This window comes from Artibeus jamaicensis, unplaced genomic scaffold, assembly GCF_021234435.1.
Source record: "Artibeus jamaicensis isolate MK-2021 breed Jamaican fruit bat unplaced genomic scaffold, CSHL_Jam_final contig_3152, whole genome shotgun sequence".
NCBI classification, from domain to species: Eukaryota; Metazoa; Chordata; class Mammalia; order Chiroptera; family Phyllostomidae; genus Artibeus; species Artibeus jamaicensis.
This window is the reverse complement of record NW_026521729.1, coordinates 2,578,704-2,584,457: the sequence shown is the minus strand read 5'-3', so window position 1 is coordinate 2,584,457 and position 5,754 is coordinate 2,578,704. Positions and strand designations below refer to the sequence as shown.

The 5,754-nt window shown below is 53.0% G+C and overlaps 1 long non-coding RNA gene across 1 annotated transcript; it reads left to right on the top strand.

The window, feature by feature from the left end:
• Positions 1–2,153: 2,153 nt before the first annotated feature.
• LOC119046485 (uncharacterized) lies at positions 2,154–4,753 on the top strand. Its single transcript, XR_005081989.2, has 3 exons — positions 2,154–2,279; positions 3,204–3,360; positions 3,918–4,753. It is a non-coding gene; the product is annotated as an uncharacterized LOC119046485 (long non-coding RNA).
• The last annotated feature ends 1,001 nt before the right edge of the window (positions 4,754–5,754 follow it).

Genomic DNA, 5,754 nt, shown 5'->3' with positions numbered 1-5,754 from the left:
CCCCCCACCCTTCCAAACTGCACTCTGTGGGGCCTCTAGGCCACACCCACTCTGAGCGGCCTATCTTACTCACCCCTTCAGTCAAGTACAGAGCTCTCAGATTGCAGGATTGCAGGAGCTGTCCGACAACTTGTTACATAAGGGCCCCTCTCTGTGGGACTTTGACCTTAAGCTTCCCAAGGCATACACAAGCCTGCAGATAAGGAGAAGCTTTGGTCTGAGGTCCTCAGAAAAAGCCTGAAAACTTTCTGAGCAACAACTCCCAGCCCCATAGCTGCTGAATCGGAGAATTTAGGACAGGTTTCTCTGCATCCCTGTGGCGGGGGTGCGACTTTCTGACGGCGTTAGAGTCAGTCACCAGAGGTGACTGCTTCTACAGAGACTGACCTGGGCTGGAACTCCTCCCTCTCCCCGAGGAGAACACACAGGTCATAAAGAGCACACCGTTGCAGGCACCTGAATCTGCCACATGGGGAAGCCTGGGTTGTCTTCTAAGCAAAGAGGCTGTTTTGTTCCGCACACAAACACACACTGGCCTTTGCAGCCTGGGAATACAGACCTGGCTGTTCGTTTAGGGAGACTGCAGGATGCTGTCTTAGCAAAATGTGGCACGTAAGGGTGAGTTATTCCTCTGGTCTCACTGTTCGGTCACATGCCTGCTTGGGACACCAGTCCCTTTCACAAACGGAGGCGGCCCCTCCTAGACCTTGCCAGTGTCTGGCTGCCTCCAGAAAGCCCATTCCTGGCTCACGGTGACTCTGCAGAAGTGATGGGTGGAGCTGGAGCACACCAAGCCTGAAGCTGTAAATGATACAGCACTTCATGTTTCAGTGGCTCCTGATTGGAAATATGGCTTTTCCCCGGGGTGGGGGGGGGGCTTTTCTCAGGTTCCCAGGTGGAAACATGATCTAGAGGGGAAAACCCTCAGAACTGGCCTTTACTCCTAAGTGGCTGGACAGGTCTCAGGAGAGAAGACACCCCTGGGGTCCCAAAGGAGCCCCCCAGCCTCTCCATCTCCATCAATTCACTCAAGAAATATAGGGAGAGCACACACCTGAGCAATTGCCGGACGAGTGGGAGCCCATGTCCCGCTGTGCCCTCCACTGGGCTTTGCCCATCCCTCACGGTGCCAATCAGCATGGACCTCGTGGTGGAGAACAATGCACTGGGGGACCAGAGGCTGGGAAGCCCACTGGGTGACGCTGGGGGCTCCCTTCCGGAAGGGAGTAGGGAGGGGCAGAGTGCGGCTCTGGGCACGGTAACCTCTCCCGTACTGTCCACCCTGGACCGGCATCTGTGAGTCAGAGTCTAGGACATTCTCCCATGGAGCCCGGACGCGCACAGCATCTCTGGGACCTCAGTTATTCCCACACTAACACCCCTCCCTTTTTTTTTTTTTTTTTTTGCCATTTCAGCATACCATCTGTACTATTAGCAGCAGTTTTCCTTAAGTGGGCAGATTCTTTGTACTTTAAGCACACTCATTCAAAAAGAAAATTGATATCATTTCCATACATGAAAGACCTGTATAACTTCTCATGAATAAAAGTAAGCACGACAAATGTGTCCTTGCATTTTTAAAAGTGAAAACAGTGGTAAAAATAAAAGGTGGATGTGGAACTGTGAGTCCTGTCATCCGTAATTGATTCACAAAAGTGCGTACCCAAAAATGAGTTATGCAGTGGGGAATGCAAAGTGTGGGTAGGCAGTACCACGAGGGCAGGCCGCCTAGTCCACCGTCACGGCCGCCAGCCCGGCAGCCTGGCACTGGCTTACTCGAGGGTTGTCCTTACTATAGCCAATGCGCTTCACTGAGCCCCAGACAGCACTTCCCCTCTTACGCTCAGGCCCCCGGGCATCAGTCCCATTATGTTTGCTAACCTCAAGGCCCTAGATGCTGTGTCGTGACTAGGTGGTAACTCCCTGGGGTCAGTCTGGACCCAGGATGTACAGAGACAGAGCACGTGTGTGGCACTCTGGCCGGGGCCTGGGGCCTGGCGAGGAGCCCACTGGACCTGGCCATGGGCATCCAAGGTCATGCGAGATGGCACAGATAGCTGGCACGCAGGTATCTCCATTGGGCAATCACATGGGGCCTCCTAGTTTAGCTCCTGCTGAGTGAGCACAGATTGTGAAATGAGGGTGAACTGCGGCAGCGAGAGCCCCAGACTTCCAATGGTTTCTTTCTTGCTTATCAGAAGAACTGGGGTGTTGCTGTGCCGTACGGTTGCTTAGGGATCTACCAGGAAATCAGCCCACGTTTTCTGTAAAGCCAGCCAGTAAGTATCCCAGGCTCTCCAGGCCACCCGGTCTCTGTGGCTACTCTGCACCACTGCCGATGCAGGATCAGCAACCCAGACTGCGGCCCGGCAGACGGCCCGCCTGTGTTTCAACGAAACTTCATTTTAAAAATAGGTGCTGGGCTGGATTTGGCACATGGGTCAGAGGCGCTGACCCCTGATCTACACGGTGGCGGTGGCTTTTGCCAGCTGTACCTCATGGTTTTGAATGTCGTGGGTGTCCATCCTGGTCAGCTGCAGTGACGGGGCGGGGAGGCGTGGAGCAGTGAACACTGGGGGGACAGCGCTGTGGGCCAGGTCTGGAAGTGGCACTCCTCACTTGCACTCACATTCCACTGCAGAGCACGGAACCCTGTGGCCAGTGTGACGGCAAGGAAGGCTGGGAAATGTGGTCCCACTGTGCACCACAGAGGGCAGGATGGATTTTAAGGAACAGCTAGCAATTCCCACCACAAATAATATCAGTTCAATCAAGGACTTGATGGGAGGGATTTTTTTTTCTAGGACATAGTAAGATAAATATATCGGCATTATATAAATGCTTTGACATTTGCACACCCTCTTAAATAGCCTTGCATAACTTCAGGAATACATGTATTACACTTTGCTAAACACTGAGCTTTTGTATTTCTTTGCTTCAAATTACAAGGGCCTGATTGCGAACCCAGTGCCGGCTGGCTAGAGTTGGTCTATGAAACCTTTCTTCAGTCTTTAAAGAATAAAGAAAGGGAAATGAGTGAATCAGAAAGACATGTAAAAATTTACACCCAGGGAAGTTAAGATTGAATTGTGTTCTGGAATTGACTCTGCAAACTCCAATTGCTACTGTGGATATTGTTATAGACATCTGGGCGAACACATGACTTCGAACTGAAGAAGTGTCGTGTGTTCTCTTCCCCCAAGAGTTGCCTGAGTTTGTCAGCACCCCAAACTGTCCCCACTGTCCCCTGATGATCCTGGGCATGAAGTGACAAGACTTGGAGGAGCAGAGGACGGACGTCAGCGGTGGTGCAAAGTGGGCCCGGGGGCCTTCTCAGCGAGGTCACCAGGGGCTGCAAAGGTAAATAATGGACAGAGGGCCTGAGTGCCCAGTGACGAACAGCCAGGCTGCCTCTCACCTAGAACAACAGGGAGCGGTGGGAACGCTTTAATTAGGAGAATGGCACAATATAAGGGCCGTTCCCAAAGTAGAATCGCACAGAGACAGGTGAGTCACTGGGGAGGTCAAGAGGGCAGCCTTGAAAAGGAAGCTCCCCAACACTCCCGGGAGGCAGGAGAAAGGTGAGCCCTCCCTTCCAGAAACAGCTGAGTTTGCTGAGTGTGAGGGCTGGGCCTGGCAGCCCCTGCAGGCCTCGGCGAGAATGATGACACAGCATCTCCGAAGTGCCGGGCGGCACGAAGGTTTGCAGGTGCCAGGATGACTGATGCTGGCCCTCAGTTGCCACATTGGGTCACAGGAGTCACAGGGAACATGTCACCCTTTGAGATCCCCCCATCACGGTCTGTCCTGTGCCTACTTGTCTTTCTGTGGATGTGGGTCAGGGTCAAACAGGGGTGGGCACAGGTGCACGAGGGAGAAAGAGGAGCCAGCCCCTGGCCTCCCTGTCCCATCCACAGGCGCCAAGGGCCTTTCCAGTTCCGCATGTAGCAACGTGTCCTCGCCGTTGCCCCAGCTATTCCCCCTCCGGGAGTGACTGTGAAGGAGCTCCAAGCTGTGTGTGTTGGATGGGTCTCCTTGGCCAAGCTGATGTTGCAGCCACGGTGGTGAGATTACCTGGTGATCACAAAGAGTAAACAAATCATGCTTAGCACTCTACTGAGTGTGCCTGCGATGCGGCTGTCAGAAGGGTTCTAGACAGAGCGCTGGCTGGCAGCTGCGGGTTGGCAGGGTGGGCGGGTGCTGATGTGGACGCCTGCCCCCAGTGTTGGCATCACTGTGGATGGAATGAGACATTCACACGGACGACCGAGTCCGGTGGAGGAAGAGGGACAGCATAGCATTTCTCTCAAGGGGAGCGAAAGCCTCAGCCCTTGCCGTGACCGGCATTCATTGGGTTTCTGCTCACATTACTTGATGGTCCTCATTTACTATGCACAGGTTGCTTTAGATGGTTACCTTTTACAGAAAACAAAGGAGCCAGTACTGCTAATCACATCACAGAAGAGGGATATTTGCAAATGAAAAGGCAAAAGTGGTTGAACCAGTTATCACCCTCCTCCTTGGAAGGTTTAGCATGGAGTTTAGGAAGTTACTTTGCAGTAAATGTTTGCCACAAATCCAGGTGAGGGAGCTTTTTGCAAAAAGCAGCCCAGGCACATTTCGGGCCTGATGCCCCACAGGAGAACCTATCCGTGGGTGTGGGTCCTGTGCATCTCCTAGTGGGAGCTGGGTCCACGCCACGCAGAGCGGTCTCCGTTCTGGGTGTGAAGGGATTGAGCAAAAGGAGAAGACACAGCAGGGCGGGGGGGGGGGGAGTGGGGAGGCAGGCGGAGGGTGAGGGGAGACAAGGCCATGGGCGGAGACTTGACTCGGGGTGGGGGACGCACAGTGCGGCGTACAGAGGACGGGTTACAGAATTGTACCCCTGACACCCACGCAACGTGATTAACCAACGTCACCCCAACAAATTCAATAAAAAGGAAGAAGTGTAGAAACACATGTAATACTGTTTTTGTTTAAAAAAGAAGTTCTCCGCCTCCTATTAAAGAAGACTTGGACCCTTGTATTTATTCCTGATACAGGGTGCAGCCAGGGGGCCCCCCCAAAAAAGATTTGGAATGGTGTCCAGAATTCAAAGTGTATAGGAATATTGGAGAGACATATAAGATGTCCTCATCCCTCCCCCCCCCCCACAGGTGTGAGCTGGGGGAAGGGACACATGGAGCAGGAACATGCAGGGCTGTTTTGTACAGACACAGCCTTGCAGCTAATCCATGGCATTATCTTTTAACATATCTATAGCCTTTGGCGGTCACTTGGATATGTTAAATGGCTGTGGCCAGGCTTGGAGCTAGGGGGATGAAGTCACTTCCCCCAAGATGTAACTGGGGGCAGGTACCCCAAGTTGCAGCGCCTGCGTAGGGGCTTGGAGAAGATTGGCTCTAGGACATGGGATGATTACTGCCCAGACTAACGATGGCAGCCCAGTAAACTTGTATTAATACAGAAATACTGGCAGGTGTAACTGATCTTGGGAGGAGTCGGAAATACGGGTACAGAGGAAGATGGGTGCAAGGATTTAAAAACCAAACACAGCAGCCATTGAGGGAGAGAGCCATGCAGTTTCAGCAGAGTGAGGACCCCCTCTTGGTGAGGTGAAAGAGGGAGCCACGTGGTTTTGGCAGGGTGCGGACCCCCTCTTTCCCAGGTGAAAGGGAAAAACCACGCAGCTTTGCCAGAATGGAGATCCCTGCAGCCAGGTGAAGAAGAAAGCCACATGCTTTTGGTGGAGTG